The 20,293-nt window shown below is 37.5% G+C and overlaps 1 protein-coding gene across 1 annotated transcript in view; it reads left to right on the top strand.

Annotated features, from left to right (window-relative positions):
• Positions 1 to 1,611: 1,611 nt before the first annotated feature.
• The window catches only part of LOC133517170 (tetraspanin-4-like), a 50,830-nt gene continuing 32,148 nt past the window's right edge, over positions 1,612 to 20,293 (top strand). Inside the window, exon 1 of the mRNA XM_061850357.1 lies at positions 1,612 to 2,069. The gene's annotated coding sequence lies outside the window, so the exon portion shown is untranslated. The remainder of the gene's footprint in view (positions 2,070 to 20,293) is intronic.

Here is a 20,293-nt window from a genome sequence, read left to right as displayed (position 1 = left end):
TCACATTGTAACTCACGCCACTCGCCTTTCTTGACCCTTCTTATACAACTGTTGCATAAAATACTATTATGTGCACCGTGCAATTAAACCTGTCTGTCTGTTGGTCTTTCAAAACGTATGTTGGGTCTTGAATACCATTTTTGATCAGTGCCGTATTAAGCCAGCGCGGGGCCTGTGGCAAATTTAATTTTGTCAAACGAAAAAAAAACTGAGTCCGACACTGAAAATCGAACACACGAATTGCTATACCCGTCGAGGCATATGAAGTGTTTTTTTTTTCAAAATATACAAGGAAGTAAGTTAAAAGAATCAGTATTTAAGCATCAAGCATCACTCGTGTACAGTCACATATAAAAATATAAGTGTAAAAAAACATGTGCCTCGGCGGGAATAGCAATTCGTGGATTTGTTTCATGAATGTAAGGGAACCCATACATTCTACGATTCTTCTCTTTCCGCGCAGACTAGTATTCCTATTACTGCAGACATCGGGAAAGAAGGGCTTCATAGAGATAGGTATATGAGGCTGGCAAGCCGATTTCTTGCCGAAGCATATTTTGGTCTATTAACCATCCCGCGATTAGAAAAAAAAAAATGACGTTGTGCAATGTGCATTGAAACAAAAGACGGTTGCCTTACAGGCCTTGATCTTCAACTTGTATGAAAATCACATTACAGTCCTTTCGAGCCACAGCGCCCAAAACGGATTGTGATCGTTAATAGTATATTACTTTACTACAGAGGCCGAGAAGTAAGGGGTAGTTATGAGACCAGAGTTCTATAACCGCGAAAATCAAAGTTCACAAATTGCGGGCATTTTTCTCTGTCATTCTAATTATAAATAAATAAATAATAAATATTATAGGACATTATCATTAGACATTACAGAAAAATCCCTCAATTTGCGAATTTCGGTTTTCGCAGTAGGTCCTTAGCAACCTTTTTTCACGCGATTTTCGAGGTCACTACGCTCGGCCGGCAACTCCTTACTTCTCGGCCTCTGTAGTAATATACTATTTACGGTCACAATGCGTTAGTGCGTGGGGTCTTCAAATGCGCGGAGGCCCGTGGCATTTGCAATCCGCCACTGTTTTTTATAAGGGAATAGCTCAGTCCAAAAAAAGAGCCCCTCTTAACTATTTTAATTTAAACTTCCATCGGCTAAGCCAGAGCTTGGTAAATCGCGGCTCTTTGGAGGCTCTTCAAGATTCTGATTCATCAATTAACACTTACCCGGGGTTAACCAGTTAAACCGCTAACCCAGTGTCAAATTCTACTGGTAACCATGGTAACTCCAGGCTTAACCTTTAACCCCGAATTAGTGGGATGGTGCAAGTGGTGCTTAGAGTTTTAGACCAATCAACATTTGCGAGTGCGACACTGAGATTCCTATACTACTTATTAAATTGAGCAAGGGTAACTACGGAAACCTACTCGTACACTGAGTATGATTCGACATGCTCTTGGCCCGTTTTTTTGCTATTTTGGCTAAGGAACTCCAAAAATGACAAAGATCTGAATGACATAGATGTGCTGACAGAAAATTTAGCTTGAACTAAACCATAAAATACAGTTTTAATCTTAAGGCTGGCAACAGAGCGATTTTCAATGAGGAGGCGGTCGAATTAAATGCTAGTAGGTAAGTACGTAGGTACTAAGTAGGTATCTTACATAAATTTGCTACGAGTAATAACATGCGCCAGACCCTAGTATCGTAAGCTGACCTAGTGGTTGCATGGCGTATAATGGGAGTACAGACATAAACCACATACCGTGCCGGTAAAAACATAGAATGCCTTCGAAGGTTGTTAGTCCCTTGGTGGGGAGAGGCACGCGAACAGAAACAAAATGAACAAAATCAGTTGAGTCTTTGCCACTGACCGCAGCGTACAGCTCGTGGCCTGCGCTGAATGAACACAAAACTTATCGTTGTAAATTGGACAGTGACGTAAACACTTAGATAGTAAGAGTGATGATAAAGTGAAAGGTTATCAGTGAATACAAAGTTGTGGCACACGTTGTGTTGTTGGATTTCGCGCCAAACTCTAGACAAGACGCCACGACTTAAGGTGACAAACAAGTTTTGTTGTTGAGAAAAAAAGGATATACCTACTTAAGGATTAAGTTTCTATTGAAAACGCTACTAGTTCCCATAGTAATTTGACAATTTCCTCCATTTGAACCTTACAAATTCGCGGTCCCATGTAATCTTTATAACTTATGAATTGTTGTTCTTCATCAATTGCACATTAAACTTTCACTTATTTGTTACGATTATCATCAGTTACTTAGAGAAGGGACCTGCGATCAGATGGACCTTGTTATTGCTTGGAGATCACCTTGAGTGAGTCGTATCGTAACTCACGCTATGGGTGGGATTAGTATTAATGTTGAGTCTCGTAACGCGAAACGGATATATCTACTTGTATTTAAGTATATGCAGCGTGCAGGTTATCAGTGTCGTGCGTGTCATATTTATTGCACCTGTAGAAGTGAAAATGGCAAACAGGTCACGTAGATGCTACCTAGTTACAGGGGCAGTTGGGTTACTTTTTACTTTATTAGGTTCATAGGGTTCATATTATTTTAATAATAAACGATGCTAAACTTGGATTGATTCAATCAAGTAAAAATTAATTTAACTTACGGTATTTTTTTGTACTTATTCGCGGGGGATGGTCAAACTGTTTATTTTAGAATGAGCCCATTCATTTAATAGGTGGATATTAAATAAATGTAATAAATGTAGGTACTTACGTATGTCACAAGACATTTACCGATATCTCCGCCTTTCTTTGGGTCACCAACTCATAGTAGGTTGGCAAATAAGATAAAAATGGTGGGGCTAGTATCTGTGACCTCATAAAGTCGGGGGTACATTTTTAGGGTTCCGTAGCCAAATGGCAAAAAACGGAACCCTTATAGATTCGTCATGTCCGTCTGTCTGTCCGATTATGTCACAGCCACTTTTTTCCGAAACTATAAGAGCTATACTGTTCAAACTTGGTAAGTAGATGTATTCTATGAACCGCATTAAGATGTTTACACAAAAATAGAAAAAAAAACAATAAATTTTGGGGGTTCCCCATACATAGAACTGAAACTCAAAAAATCTAGGATAGGTCTTTAAAAATGATATTGAGGTTTCTAATATAATTTTTTTCTAATCTGAATAGTTTGCATGAGAGACACTTCCAAAGTGGAAAAATGTGTGACCCCCCCCCCCGGACCTTCTAAAATAACAGAATGAAAAATCTAAAAAAAATATATGATATACATTGCCATGCAAACTTCCACCGAAAATTGGTTTGAACGAGATCTAGTAAGTAGTTTTTTTTTAATACAACAAAATAAAAAAAAAAAAAAAATTTTTTTCATCAGACCCATACGTGTGGGGTATCTATGGATAGGTCTTCAAAAATGATATTTAGGTTTCTAATATCATTTTTTTCTAAACTGAATAGTTTGCGCGAGAGACACTTCCAAAGTGAAAAAAAGTGTGTACCATCTAAAATAACGGAATGAAAAATCTAAAAAAAATATATGATATACATTACCATGCAAACTTCCAACGAAAATTGGTTTGAACCAGATCTAGTAAGTAGTTTTTTTAATACGTCATAAATGGTACGGAACCCTTCATGGGCGAGTCCGACTCGCACTTGGCCGCTTTTTTTTAAACATACCTTGTGGGGTATCTAAAGCACGGATGCGCCATCAACTTTATTGTGAAGTAGTTCGCGGAGGTTTCGTCTAGTCTCTAGTGTTTGAAGGCTAACCATACCTGAAGGTCTAGTGTAACATGAAAGCAAAATATTCGTTAACTATTCGATGACGTTAGGTGAGAAAACTACTTGGAAACTAAAAACCTATACTTTTTAGTTAACATGCGAGTGTGACATGCAACCTCAAACTCGTCCGTTACGAAAGATAGCTCATTTTGACAGTAATTTACCTTTTTCGTATGTTGGTAGAACTGGGTGGTATAGGTGGCCAAATTACGAAGTACAGCCCATGTGGGATCTTCGAGCGTATTAAGATCACCACTTAATTGGTTCGCGTTATATTTCGGTTGAATAAATACAGTGGTCGGCAACCTTTAAGCAGCCAATGCACATTGTTTATAATTTGCAACTTTATCACTATATCTGATAATTTATTATTATGCAAAGAGCACTCGACATTGTCAACGACGGCTGACAACGACAACAATTATCAACAAATACCTATTTTAAAGGATACAAAAAAAGTTCCCGACAGCGGCAGTACTCTCAAGTTCAGATGCCGCACGGACTTGCGCTTGCCTTTTACTTGATAGTAATACTTTTCGATAATGAAAATCTACAATCAAGCTGTTTAAAAATATGCACCCTTTCTTCGTGGTTCGCGATACTTATATAGTAAATCTGAATAGACCATAGATTAAGTACAGAAGGTGCAATTATAATATGTTAACGGCACCAATCATGGAACATTTAAGAGAAAATTTGGAGTGTTTTTGTAATTTCACCGACACCTGTAAAATTTCTACCGCTTTACGCTTTAAAAGTTAAATGTCCAATTCGTCCTTTATGTTTTCTATGTATTTAATGAAAGCTACTGCAATTGGTTTCAATATTATTAACCAATAAAAACTGTGGTTTTTTGTGGCGCCATTAATTTTCAAAATAACAAGTATCAATGAAAAATTAAACTTAAGCATCTTTTTGGCTCTTGTTTATGGTAAAATGTTGCCAGCGATTAAAAACTGATGGTAAATACTTGTTTTACAGGATTTGTCTATACCATTCCATTACTAGTGCCTGTTCCATTATAGGGGTGTTTACTATATGTAGTACTACGAACAAAATCGATGTTTGTAAGCGCGGGGCCACGAATCATGTTGTCCCTGTCATGTCATGATCATTTGCGTTCCGAACGCGCCGACTTGAGAGACGTAGACCTGATATAAATTTTATATACAAAATAACCAGGAAGGTTCGCTGGCCGCCTGTTGCCGACCCCTGAACAAGAATATTATGTATCCGTTTTCAAACGCGCTGACTGCGGGCGAGTGTAAATTCAAATATGACATTCGTAAACGTTTCGAAACCTAAACTCAATAGTTAAATTAGTCACTCGAGAGTTGTCGAGTGAAATGTTGCGTTTGGAGTTTCGCCCTCAGGTGGCAATTCCATTTTTTACATTTTCTAACATTTATGAAATATTTACTATTAAATTGTCTCTAGTTTTGTTTTGAAATTTGGCTTAAAGTGTTTTAAAGTACAATAAAATCAAGAATCTGACACTATTCGTTAGGACCGACAAAACCTATGCTGGCGCCATCTGTAAAATACTTCGACCGGTCAACCCCATTTAACGTGCAGTAAGAAAAAGTTCAGACGTACAAGGCCACGGCATGTCGCATGTGCTGCTGTCAGAGAGTAGTGCTGCTGTATCTCGGTTTTAACCAATTTTTGAGGAGAGCAAGAAAACGTAATTTGTAGGTATAGACCAATAGTGGGACCGGATTTTTGCCCTATAAGTTTCGATAATTCTAAAGAGTGAAAAGTGATGTTTATCTGGTATGGGACATATTTTTAAGCATATTTGTAATATATGAAGAAAATTTAGAACGAGCGTTAGATATAAATAAGGTATTTATGTATTTTTATTGATGAATTTTGAACATTGAATTAAAGTACAAAATTTAAGCATCGTCTTTTATAATATGTATGAGGCTTTATGCTATCAAATTTTTAGAAAAAAAATCAACGTGCTACTTTGTCAAACTCAAATTAGCTTATTATTTTGTCAATATTGAATTAAAGTTTGAAAAATCCACAATATCATATCTAAATTCTTAAGTTAATAGGCAAGGCAAAAAATTTGAAGAATAGGATATGTGCTTTACAATTAATATGCGTTTTTTGTCCTGTAAGATCTAATATTGAATTAAAGTCCGTAGAGATAAGTCTATTACTATAAAATAATATATGCAGCCATTTTATGGAAAGTAAGAAATATCTGTGTGTAGCTTGCATTGTAATAGTAAAATCAACTTAAAAAGGCGCGAAATTCATAACCACGCCGCGCTGGTCCGTCAACATGTCGGCTCGGCGCGCGGGAGCCTATCGTAGCCGACCTAGTGAGCGATAGATACCTCGCCCCGCCCGCGCCCCCCCGCTCAGCTTCGCAAGCGCTGTTTGTCTTTTCTTTCAAATCATTCATTTGTTTGTTTATCGTGCACATAAATTAGATGCGGACATTACATGAATTTAATTATAGAATAAAAGTTATTATGACTTCAAAATGAGTGAAAAATGTTTGATATGTGTACTGTACTGACTTAGTAACAGAGAAAAAACGAGGAATTGAGCAGCTAGTAACTGCGAGCAAATAATCTTTCTTGGTGATGGGAAAGTTAAATATTTCTACGGGAAGTAGGAACTACGTTTCCATAAAAAGTGAAGATTATACATTGAGTCGAAGGCTATACCGGCGTACAAAAGACTAATGGAGGTGGCATCAGAGGGCTTACCGCGAACCACGTTCGACGTGTTGCCTCCCTGTCATACTTACGTACGAATTTACAAGTGCGACAGAGAGGTAACACGTCGAACGTGGTTCGCGATAGGCCCTCAAATGTACAGCCAAGTGACGATGATGAAAATTACATTTTCAAAACTTTTGTCTTTTGTTACCATTGTGTTAGCCGCCTGTACTTACTTTCAACATATATTAGTAGTTTATGTTACTGCTACATAATAAAAGGCATTAAAATACACGAGTGTGGGCTTAGGAAACGAACGAAGTGAGTTTCTTAAAAAGATCACACGAGTGTTTTAATGCCTAATTATCTTATACCTTTAAACGAGCAATTCTTGTATATATATATTTCCGGGATCTCGGAAACGGCTCTAACGATTTTGCTGAAATTTGGTATATGGCGGTTTTTGGGGGTAAACAATCGATCTAGATTAGTCTTATGTTTGGGAAAACGCGTGTTTTCGAGTTTTCATGCGTTTTTCTTTCGACGCAGAATATGGTCGCTAATTTCGTGTTGCCGGCCACTGTCCGTCTGGTCCAGCGGGTTAAGACGCGGACTGCTAAACGAGTGTTACGGGTTCGAATCTCGCCTGGTGACTAACTTTTGTTTTTTTTTATATGTTCAATTTTATATATAATTTTTTAATTTTTATTGTTTTAGACAAGTTTAATTTAGTAAAAGAATGTAGTTAAGATTATCACCTATACACCACCATATTACAATAAATAGTTATAACCGAGCAAAGCTCGGTCGCCCAGGTACTGTATAGTTATTGCAGGTAGTTCGCAATCACATTTTTAGCACAGGCATTATAAGAGAGGTATGGGCATTGTAAATGTCATCTGGCTCTGTGTGGTAGGGCACAGCACAGCGGATGTCATTCCAGATCTAGAGCAGAACCCAACTGGGGAAGTACCTCCACCTTACAGAAAATCGCAGCCAAATAACACTAGACCCTACTCATAGTGTTGTGTTCCTGCCGGTGAGTAAGGTTGCCAGAGCTCAACGAGGGGTGGGAGGGTGTTAGGGTCGGCAACGAGCATGTAACTCCTCTGGAGTTGCAGGCGTACATAGGCTACGGAGACTGCTTACCATCAGGCAGGCCGTATGCTTGTTTGCCACCGACATAGTATAAAAAAAAATAAAAAAAAACACACAATTAAAATATTTCATACGACATGTGCTAATTATTTGTCTCAGTGTAAACAAAAATATATCATAATTATGATATCAATTTTCAAATTCAAAATGGCGGACATGTTTTATAACTTATTTTAAGAAATTATGAGTATTTTAAGACTTTAAAAAGCAAGAAATTGTTTCTTGCTTCTGTTTGTATATGTATCATGTAGTATTTGATGTTTTCATTATTTTTGAAAGTCCTCAGGGTGCCGATTACGAAAATGACATCCATTATGGAACCCAAGATGGCGGACATTCATTTTTCTTAAAAATCGGTATGGGTGTCATCTCCGAGGTTCTTCGAGGTTCCGATTACGAAAATGACGTCCATTTTGCAATCCAAGATGGCGGAAATTATTTTTTCTTAAGTCGATCTGGGTGTCATATCCGAGGTTCCTCGGGATTCCGATTACGAAAATGACGTCTATTTTGAAATCCAAGATGGCGGACATTAATTTTTCTTAAAAATCGATATGGGTGTCATCTCCGAGGTTCCTCGGGATTCCGATTACGAAAATGACGTCTATTTTGAAATCCAAGATGGCGGACATTAATTTTTCTTAAAAATCGATATGGGTGTCATCTCCGAGGTTCCTCGGGGTTCCGATTACGAAAATGACGTTCATTTTGAAATCCAAGATGGCGGACATTAATTTTTCTTAAAAATCGATATGGGTGTCATCTCCGAGGTTCCTCGGGGATCCGATTACGAAAATGACGTTCATTTTGAAATCCAAGGTGGCGGAAATTATTTTTTCTTAAATGTCGATATGGGTGTCATAGGGACCGGACCCGCTTACCCTAACCCTCTCTCATTTTAAATGTCTTGAAGAGTTCTTTACGATACACATGGTGGCGAGGGTCTGATGGTGGAATCGGAAGGTGTCAGTGGAACTCATCGATAACTACTAGTAATGCTATCGAGTTTTGGCTCATTTTAAATGTCTTGAAGAGTTCTTTACGATATACATGGTGGCGAGGGTCTGATGGTGGAATCGGAAGGTGTTGATGGAACTCATCGATAACTACTAGTAATGCTATCGAGTTTGGGCTCATTTTAAATGTCTTGAAGAGTTCTTTACGATACATATGGTGACGAGGGTCTGATGGTGGAATCGGAACTATCGGAAGATGTCAGCGGAACTCATAGATGGCTCACAATAATGCTATCGAATTAGGGCTCATATTAATGGCTTGATGAGTTCTTTACGATAATCATGGTGGCGAGGGTCTGATGGTGAAATCGGAAGTTGTCAATGGAACTCATCGATGACTTCCCATAATGCTATCAAGTTTAGGCTTATTTTAAATGTCTTGACGAGTTCTTTACGATACACGTGGTTGAGGTTCATCATTTTTGAACACATTCCCTAAAACCTATAAAACGACATCCATGACGATTTTATGACATAGTACATGGTCACCATCTTGGACTCCATCCATGACGACTTTTATGACAAATTACATGGCCGCCATCTTGGATTCCAAAACAGTCATGATTTTCGAAATCTACACTCCCTAAAACCTATATAACGACACCCATGTCGATTTTTATGACATTGTACATGTTCACCATCTTGGACTCTAAAATGGTCATCTTTTTCGAAATCTGCACTCCCTAAAACGTATAAAACGACATCCATGACGAATTTTATGACAAATTGCATGGCCGCCATCTTGGATTCCAAAATAGCCATGATTTTCGAAATCCGCACTCCCTAAAACCTATAAAACGACATCCATGACGATTTTTATGACATAGTACATGATCACCATCTTGGACTCTAAAATGGTCATCTTTTTCGAAATCTGCACTCCCTAAAACGTATAAAACGACATCCATGACGAATTTTATGACAAATTGCATGGCCGCCATCTTGGATTCCAAAATAGCCATGATTTTCGAAATCCGCACTCCCTAAAACCTATAAAACGACATCCATGTAGACTTTTATGACAAATTGCATGGCCGCCATCTTGGACTCCAAAATGGTCATCATTTTCGAAATCCGCACTCCCTAAAACCTATAAACGACATCCATGACGATTTTTATGACATAGTACATGATCACCATCTTGGACTCCAAAATGGTCATCTTTTTCGAAATCTGCACTCCCTAAAACGTATAAAACGACATCCATGACGACTTTTATGATAAATTGCATGGCCGCCATCTTGGACTCCAAAATGGTCATCATTTTCGAAATCCGCACTCCCTAAAACGTATAAAGCGACATCCATGACGACTTTTATGACAAATTGCATGGCCGCCATCTTGGATTCCAAAATAGTCATGATTTTCGAAATCCGCACTCCCTAAAACCTATAAAACGACATCCATGACGATTTTTATGACATAGTACATGGTCACCATCTTGGACTCCAAAATGGTCATCTTTTTCGAAATCTGCCCTCCCATAAACCTAAAAACCGATTTACATGACTACTTTTATGACTTACTGCATAGCCGCCATCTTGGATTCCAAAATCGTCATCATTTTCGAAATCGGAACTCCCTAAAACCTAAAATGATGATTTTTATGACAAAGTGTGTGGCCGCCATCTTACTAAAACCTGTTATAAACCGGATACAAATAAGCATCTATATAGTAAGTCAACATTAACGAAAAGTACTTTTACGTCGGTAGTTACAATATAGCTATCGAATCAATTACGTAATGCCCATCTCTGCCGCGGTGCCGCAGCGGTGGGGGAAAGGCGCGGGAGAGGGGAAAGGCTTACCCTAAACCGAAAGGTTACCGGTTAGTACACGCAAAACACAAACCGAATCAGCTCCTGTAAGCGGTAACCACTTGTTACGATTAGGTTAATCTGAATAATACGGGTTATCATTATTGTTGGGTAACCGGTTGAACGGGTTACCCAAACGATTAGCTTATCATATGAAGGGGTTACCCATTTGAACGGGTAAGGCAAATGAACGGGTTTTCCGGTCCCTGTGTCATATCCGAGGTTCCTCGGGATTCCGATTACGAAAATGACGTCTATTTTGAAATCCAAGATGGCGGACATTAATTTTTCTTAAAAATCGATATGGGTGTCATCTCCGAGGTTCCTCGGGGTTCCGATTACGAAAATGACGTTCATTTTGAAATCCAAGATGGCGGACATTAATTTTTCTTAAAAAACGATATGGGTGTCATCTCCGAGGTTCCTCGGGGATCCGATTACGAAAATGACGTTCATTTTAAACCCAAGATGGCAGAAATTATTTTTTCTTAAATGTCGATATGGGTGTCATATCCGAGGTTCCTCGGGATTCCGATTACGAAAATGACGTCTATTTTGAAATCCAAGATGGCGGACATTAATTTTTCTTAAAAATCGATATGGGTGTCATCTCCGAGGTTCCTCGGGGTTCCAATTACAAAAATGACGTCAATTTTGGCGGTTCTTGTTGGTGCAGATTTCAAAAATAGAGACCATTTTAGAATTAAAGGTGGTTGATAATGATATCACGGCTACACACATCGACACCCATTTCAAAAAGTAGCGTCCGCCATATTTATTTTCAAAATAGATGCCATTTTTGAAATCCACACCCCTAAAAACCCAGAAAACAACACCCATGACGACTTTTTCAAAAAAGTGACGTCCGCCATCTTTATTTCCAAAATGGACGTCATTTGTAAAATTAGTACACATACATCATACAACATGAAAACTAAAAACATTTCCATCCTCTTTTGGGCAGTTGTGTAAGTCTGTGATAACCCTAGGTAGGTACGGAGACCTTGAGCGGTGTCGGCATTTACGCAAACATCAAAGGCGTCGGCCCACTGTTACTTTTTACACTGTGCTTTTAGTGTGTAAACGAAAACGTCACATGATATATCAAAAGAAAAGTTATTTTATCTTATACCTTTAAACGAGCAATTCTTGTATATATATATTTCTGTGATCTCGGAAACGGCTCTAACGATTTCGCTGAAATTTGGTATATAGGGGTTTTGGGGGTATACAATCTATCTAGATTAGTCTTATGTTTGGGAAAACGCGTGTTTTCGAGTTTTCATGCGTTTTTCTTTCGACGCAGAATATGGTCACTAATTTCGTGTTGCCGGCCAGTGTCCGTCTGGTCCAGCGGGTTAAGACGCGGACTGCTAAACGAGTGTTACGGGTTCGAATCTCGCCCGGTAACTTTTGTTTTTTTTATATGTTCAAGTTTATATATAATTTTTTAATTTTTATTGTTTTACACAAGTTTAATTTAGTAAAAAAAAAGACCTATGTAATAAGAGAAATCGACAATAGATGGCGTTACTCTGTGACAAGTGCTGTAAGGTTAAAATCGATTGTAAATAATAATAATTGTCAGTTCACATTTTACTTTTTAAGTTTATGTAGATTATCACCACCATATTACAATAAATAGTTATAACCGAGCAAAGCTCGGTCGTCCAGGTACTACATATATTACTAACTGTACTAGGTTGCCTTTTTAACAAGTTGGTCCAGTCCATGGTTGCCTACATTTTATATAAAAATCGGTTAATCTAGGCGACCATTAACTGGACCAACTTTTTTAATACGGCAACTTTCAAATAAGCTTTCATTTGATATATCATAATCATACGATGAAATAACAAACAAAAAAACTATCCGTACGCAATCTTACAAGGCAACCTACTTGAAATGTATCACTGTGAATTTTGTCTGACATTTATTTCTTATCAGAAATAAATAACATGAGGGTGCATATACCTTATAACGTATCTCTATGTAACTATCGGTTATCAATATTAGCATTAGCGGTTAACAACAACATTCCCCTTAAAACAAATAACTATCGCGAGGAAAATACCAAGTCGAAACATCTGAAAAAAATCGGGAAATCAAAGCTGCAACTGGCTTTTAAAATGGTACAAGGAAGGGTGGTCATCTGTATGAGAATGTGTTTTTTTTTGTCTCTATTTGACCCAATGGTTGACTGGTAGAGAATGCCTTTTGGCATTAAGTCCGCCATTTGTGTTTTTTTTTTGTTTGTGCAATAAAGTTTAAATAAATAAATAATATTCATGTAACGCGATAACGAATTCTACGTGAACGAAACCGCGGGCAATACCTATTATAGTAACAACAAAATAACAATTTTCTATTGCTATTAATTTAAAACACGCTTTAGGATTTTTTTTGATGGACCGTAAACGCAGTCAAGGGCACCCCGCTCCCCACTACCGTTGTTCGCTGCCTCCTGCCACAGCGCGCGTCGCGCGCAAACTTGCCGCGCGTTTGAAACTTAACGTATTTATATAAGCAAGGAATGCATACATATCAGTAATGAGTGTCGCCGTGATTTTATATTTCTAAATTTTTGTTTAGTAACTGATATCATTGTTGATGATCGATTATTATTAACTCTACAAACTTTAATTCAATATTAGCTATACTGCTTAACCTGAAATCAATATCTAGACAAGCACATTGTCTACATGTCTAACTTTTTACTAGAATACTAAGTTGATCGATAATATCGTAATTTTGCAATATCAGCAACTCTAATTCTATATTTACAAAATAACTCGTGTTTTTACGTTTACCAGAAAGCAGCTGTTCCAGATTTCTAAAAACTAAAAATTGTACATAAATTGAAGTGTTATTCGATATGCTAAAGTTTTCTGTAACTTTAATTCTATATTTACTTAGTTATTAGCAAAAATTAAAATATCTAAATATAACCGAAAGCTCAACCTTAAAATTTCTAACTTTTTACCAAAGTATTATTTAACATACTCCCAATGACATATCAAAAAAGAAAAAACTTTAATATTATCGAAACCCATTTTTGTTCAACCGCTGGTCTAGTATTTCCTCTAAAATATATCATCTGTTTATGCCATTGTACTAAGGGCGATAATATTCAGTTTAAGCAGAGCTTACTTTTTGATATTTTTAGATATTAAACTTTGTACAGGCAAAAATAGTTTTCTGTGTAGATTACTGCCCGAAAATCTCAGAAGCATTCTACACAAATTCAAGTATCTCTTGTTTAGCTTTGAAATAGCAAGCACTTTATCTTCTTAAATACTTCACATTTTTGGTTCTTCACTCAATAACTTTTCCAATTTTCATGCCACTCTGAAGAAAACGGTATCAAATGAAAGCTAACCGTAAAACATATTTTTATTTTTCTTATTAGACACTGTTTGAAAAAATCATTTGAAAAAAATTTCCTTGTCTTTTAAAAAACTGCCATCCTCTGACTTTCTGACACATGTGAATTGGTACCTATTTCATTGAATTTATTCCATTCTAGAAATTATTATGTGACATGATGACACATTCCTTCAGCAAACCCGTTTTAAGTCCTCGTGGATGGGTGGTGCAGGATCATGCTTACGAACTTTACTGTTCTTATAGTCCCATTTGACAGACGTGTTCGATAGGAATGAGGCTGGTACGTGGTGAGAGCTCGTGAGTCCATAAAAATCTCACACAGGTCGACCTAGTCCCAAATTCAGAAAAAACTTGTGCTTGGGGTATTAGGCGACGATACACAGACTTGTATAGATAAATTTATACTTAGGTGCATAGATAACATCCATAACTCGGGAACAAATATTCGTGATGAACACACAAATAATTGCCCATACCGGGACTTCAACCTGGGACCTCTTGCTTTGTAAGCAGGGTCACTACCGTCTAGGCTAGGAGACAGTTGAATTAGACTTTAATTGACCGGTTTTATATTATTTTTATGGAGCTCCCGATATTATTAAAACAATATAAAAGGTAATCATAGTTTATATCCCGGCAGTGGCGGATTAACCGAACAGCAGAAAAAGCATATGCTAAGGGCCCCGCGCCTAGGGGGGCCCCGCGCTCCGACCCTGACCATACGATTTCGGCATGCGGAACCGGCCAAGTTCAAGTAGAACTCGCACTCCGCGGATCCTGTACTATCACATTTTATTTACAATGTATCTTTTTCGTAAGTCAGTCTTTTTTATTGAACAATTATTATTATTTGTTATTATCCTGTCTATTTTTCTTTATAACGATACCAAATTTAAAGAACTTAGGCTTACGCAAAGACCAAGAGCAGAGTTTAGCATAAAACCGAACGTGCAGATTGTCTCAAACCTTTTGTGCATGGCTAAGCTGCAAGGCTCGGAAACGAACAAAAGTAGATACTCTGTTAAAAAACATATTAGTGAAAAGCAAGAAAGGATGATTTATTTATTATTTCAAATAACAAATTGCACCTTACAGCTAATGCCTAATGATGATCAGCTTTGATTTGAGCCCGTAGGAGGCCAACGGAGGACGCGCTCCTCTACGACTGGCCGGGCGCCCAAAATATGCCGAGTTGCTACAAAGCCGTGATACATATGATCTACTTAATTGTCAAAATGTTATAAAAAGAAAACAGCGGGCCCCTATGCAGGGCTTTGCATTTGCGTAGGCCGGATGTAAAGCCCTAAATAGGGCCCGATACCCAAAGCATCCCAGCAAGTCGCACTTTCGAGCAAGAACTAAGGCCGAGCAGCAGGCGAGCCGAGATCACATATTGGCAATCCCAAACTCTGTTCTCCTACAATTCAGCCTTTGCATGGTGGCGCTAGAACGCTCCGGGCCTCCACCCTTATACGGAGCTCCGCCTACGGCCTCGTTCACACTATGGTATTGGTTTCATTCTAGGCTCTGCTTTCCTGCAGCTAGGCCTTCAGCTTCGCACGGGAACGCTACGAAATCGGGTGGTCCGGATATTCTAACTCGCTCGATTATTACTCACTAGCTCGTGGGGCTCAGCCTTCGGCCTTGTTTTTTTCCGAAAATAATAACTTTATAAAAAAAGGTTTTTGGAGACCGTTATTCGTTTTGAAAGACCTTATCAAACCATACGCCACACTGTAGGGTCAAAGCAAAATAAATCAAAGAAAAAAGAAATTGTATGGAAGTTACCCAAATTTTTTTATAGTTTTTATTTTACCGTTCTGTCGCAATGCATGATTTATGTATTCATGCCAAATTACAGCTATCTAGCACTAACGATCACGGAGAAAACCCTCGGACAGACGGACATGGCGAAACTATAAGAGTTTCTAGGTGACTACGAAACCCTAAAAAATACACTGCATAACATGTTAAAAACTAATCGAGAACGAGTAGAAAAAAATTAAGACATCGTAAAAATGGTGTGATGGTACTGAATCCTCGGGGTGCGAGTCCAACTCGCACTTAATCTTTTTTTTTAAACCAGGGGGCCCCGCGAGCTATTGTGCTAAGGGCCCCGCGCCTTCTTAATCCGCCCCTGTATCCCGGTCAATTTAAGTCTAGTGAAACTAACCGTGACCGTTAAATTACTTATATCGGAAGTTTCGTAGTAATAATATAATTAGATCTCTCCATTCCGTATTACCTATTTTTTATATAGCCGTATCGATCTAAAACTTTGCTTAGGTATATATTGTTTACCTTTACCATCGATGAAAATACAATAGAAATAGAGGTATACCTAATAAAGGTAATCGGTGGATCTATTCGGTTGCTATTTTTTTTTCATAATCCATAACTCCCGCGGGAACAATATAGGCCTTTGTCCTTCAGTACGCCAGCATGAAATAAGATCTTTTTCGAGCAAGTGTGATGAAAATGAAAATTATACATAATGTATGTGATGTGTACCTATGTGAAACACCATGGATTACCGTGTTGCAAATTGCCTCCAGCATGGAACTTTTCATCAAAGTAATTGTTTACCTACCTGTCTTGATCTACCCAAAACGCTTAAGTACAAGTGGATCAGGAGGACGAAGATTTACTTCCCAGCATTCAGCGGAGAGAAGTAGGCTACGGACCGAAGAACGATGGATAGGCTTGACTTATTCGGTCAATTTTTATCCCTAGGTACCTAATAAGACATTGTTTGTAGATTTACATAATTATTATTATGTTAATTATTAAAAAGTTGAAATAAAATATACGCTTTTTTTAATTGATCGTTCGCTACATTACAATATTTTTTCAGGTCTTGGAAGTAGGTATCCAATATAAACAATACAGTTGGTATTTTGTTTTGTAATATAAGTATAGTTTATCTATGTGTACAAAAATTATGTGCACTCAAAAACAACTCAGCAAGATGTATCCTGTAGAATACTTTACTTGCCTCTCTGCCGCCGCTTCTTGAAGCTCATTATGATATGTTACGCTCTTCATGCTTGCTTTGCACTGGCCACGTAAAGTGGTAAGTAGATATGCAACGAGCGATCTAAGATGATGGGATTACATCTTAGCCGAGATGACAATAGTTTGCTACGATAACGAAACGCTTTCCGTTCTCTTTCTCTTCCATTTTAGTGAGATAGAGATACATAGCTACGTCAGCACAAACGATTGTCATCTTGAGTAGGCCCCCAGTTCAGTTTTTAATGCGTACTGAAACTGTTGAAAAAATATCGGACTTCAGGTAGGCATCGGGTAATATTAGTAGGTACTCAGCTATATTACCATTATTAAGGGTTTTGCTGTACATACTGGCATGGCATCCACGTTAATGTAAAGTTTATTGCTTGTTCGATACTCTAAAACTTCTCTTTTACTCATTGGCCTCGTACCTATAGCTTGAACAAATAAAGTAGCGGTCTTTATACGCCGGAAGATCCCACATGCACTGTACTTCGTAATTTGATGATTACCACCCAGGTCTGCCAACATGCGAAAAGAATTTAACTATGAAAGTAGTGAGCTAACTTTCAGAATTGTCAAGTGTCACGTTGCGCAATACACTCGCATATTAACGTAAAACGTATCGTCAGTAGTTTGCTCGATTAACTTTTTACATGACAAGTGTCAATCTGAATGTCATCCGAGTCTAGTTACTTTGGAATAATCGTATCTCACCCAATTGTGACATTTTTTTCTTCATAATCAACGTTCTTAAAAAGGTTTTATCTTCATCGTCTTTGGTGATGTTTTGATTCGATGTTCATTTGAATATCACCCTTAATACTTTATCAATTAGGTCAATATTAATTTGTGTTGTATTTCTACCATTTTTAATGCGAGGGCTTGTAAACATTTTAACATGTTTATGATACTACTGCTTACTGCTGATGATGGCTCCATAACGAGTAGTAGATAGGAAAAATCAATGATATCATTATAAAATAGAAAATGAAACAGTCATTCTATTATGCAGATTGATTAGTTAAATACTTGAACGGCACTTATAAAATTAGAATAAATAAATGTCACTTATAAATTTAATTTAATGAATTTCTTGAATGTATAAGTTTACTTCTGCTCGATATTGTCTGGACCGTATAAGTCATATCTAGCACAGATGAAATCAACAATCAGCTACTAAAAGTTTGAGCTCACTCAATACCATATTTAACAAATTTACATGCCTACATTTTTTTCATCATTTCGCTTCGGTATAATGTGCAAAACACGTTTATTAGTTTTTTAAATAGACCATAATAAAATTAACGTTAAATAAAAATATTTTATTATTTATGTCCAATCTTTTCAGAAATTTATAACTAGGTATATTTAAACATGACTTATCTAAGTTTTATCATTTGTGACCGGTTTACTGATTGAACATGAACTAAAAAACTTAGTTCTCTCTCCTTATCGTTAAGAAGGTGGCAGAAAAAATCATAGACCTCTACGAAGATGGGAAGACGACTTCAAAGCTCTTGCTGGTGCCACTTGGCGGAGGAAAGGCCTATGCTGGAAAGCAAGACAATCTCGACTCCGATGTCTGAAACTGAGCATTGATATATAATAATAGTTTTTAAACTAATGATAAGTGAAACTAGGAAAACAGATGTTTATTATATTTTGTAAACTAGTTAATAAGATTGTTAAATAAAGGCTCATTGAATTGAATTGAATTGAATCGTTAAGAAGAGATTATCGTCAGTGTACTCGTACTAATATTAGTTTAGTACCTATTTTACCTCAATCCCAGGACAATGCCACTTAAATATGTTCATAAATCTTAGTGGGAATTGTCTCAGGATGTAGGTTGCACTTATAATTTAAAAACCAATAAGTATCCTCTTTTTTGTAACATCTGCCTATGTCTGCTTTTTTTCCAAAAATAAGAGGAAACGAGCTTTTGTGGTTCGCTGGAACGATATACCTAATATTTGTTACTCTCGACTTTCGGAGACACTCGGTTAAACTCGTTTGCATGTATGTTAAAAAGATAGCAATATTTGCCGTTGTATCTTGTAGATATATTCAATTTAACCGGTTAATTTCTTTCCACAAACACAAAATAAAACTAATTTGCCATAAACTGGTACCTCATTAGAATAGTTCTTTAACCGGTAACCGCAAGCGGAAACGAAAACCTTTTCGTTCCCGAGTAATTGTACAAAAACGGTTTAAAAAATAAAACGGTTTGCGATCCCTTATAAATACGATACGAAACGTAAACGTGAGCGACACTTTGAGTAAACGTACTTATAATTTACACTCGCTCTTTGAGTTTCCAAAACGTCCCGCTTGGTGCGCTGTTCAAAATCCCATACAAAATGAGACTTAACCTAAACGCGAAAGTTACGTTACGCTATCGAATGGAAGTTACACTAGAGGTACTGTTACGAACAGAGACGGATACGTGTACTGTCAGCAATAGTATTCGCTTAGCACCTTTGCATACAAACTTCTATGCAGGGGGGTTACTTTTCTCTGCAACTGACTGTACATAAAATACATCGTTAATTGGTCCAAAAGTCTTCTAGAAATCGATTTTGGCTCAAGTCATCTCGAATGTGGATATATATGGAATCTATGGATTAAGTATGATTATCCAGAATATAATCTACTCACAAAGCCCTTTCACTTGATACCCCACACGATATAATTGAAAATAAAATAATAAATTAATAGTTTAAAAAACACTACAAAAACAAGCTTTCGTGTTCAAAGTCCATTACGTGACCTTTCTCACAAGTGCAAACCATGGAATGCCAGTGCCTATCTTCCGGCTTCATCATCAGACCTTGAAACCTAATCGTGGTCAAAGTTCTGTACAAGACTTTTCTAACAAATCCAAACACAGCTATGATACGATGTTCCATCATGAAGTGCCAGTTCATATCTTCCACTCTACCATATTATTGTATTGTCATCAGAACTACATACAGCTGCCAATTTTCATGACGCTACGATCCTTGGAAGATGGTTAAATTAGTTACCTTAGATTCCATTACATAGTTAGTTACATACAGGTCGACCTAAATAGTAAAATAAAAGCGTGTTAAAAACATTTTATCGCCGACTTTATGACGCTATTGTTACTACCCCCACCATACTTGCGCTTGTCATCTCGTATATTAGGGTTCCGTAGCCAAAGCGACAAAAACTGAACCCTAATAGTTTCGACATGTCGGTCTGTCTGTCTGTATGTTACAGCTATTTTACTCGGAAACTATAAGATATATCTTAAGGGGACATATTAGTGGTTATTTTTCCATAATACAAACGTTCACGACTAGGGATTGCAATCCGGTCCGGCGGATCCGGTAATCCGGCCGGATCCGGCACTTTTCAGGAGCTACCGGATCCGGTAAAAATCGCCGGTTCCGGACCGGATC

The sequence above is a fragment of the Cydia pomonella genome, chromosome 4 (genome assembly GCF_033807575.1).
Source record: "Cydia pomonella isolate Wapato2018A chromosome 4, ilCydPomo1, whole genome shotgun sequence".
Classification (NCBI taxonomy): domain Eukaryota; kingdom Metazoa; phylum Arthropoda; class Insecta; order Lepidoptera; family Tortricidae; genus Cydia; species Cydia pomonella.
Note: the sequence above shows the minus strand (reverse complement) of the source record. Positions and strands in the feature narration are given on the sequence as shown.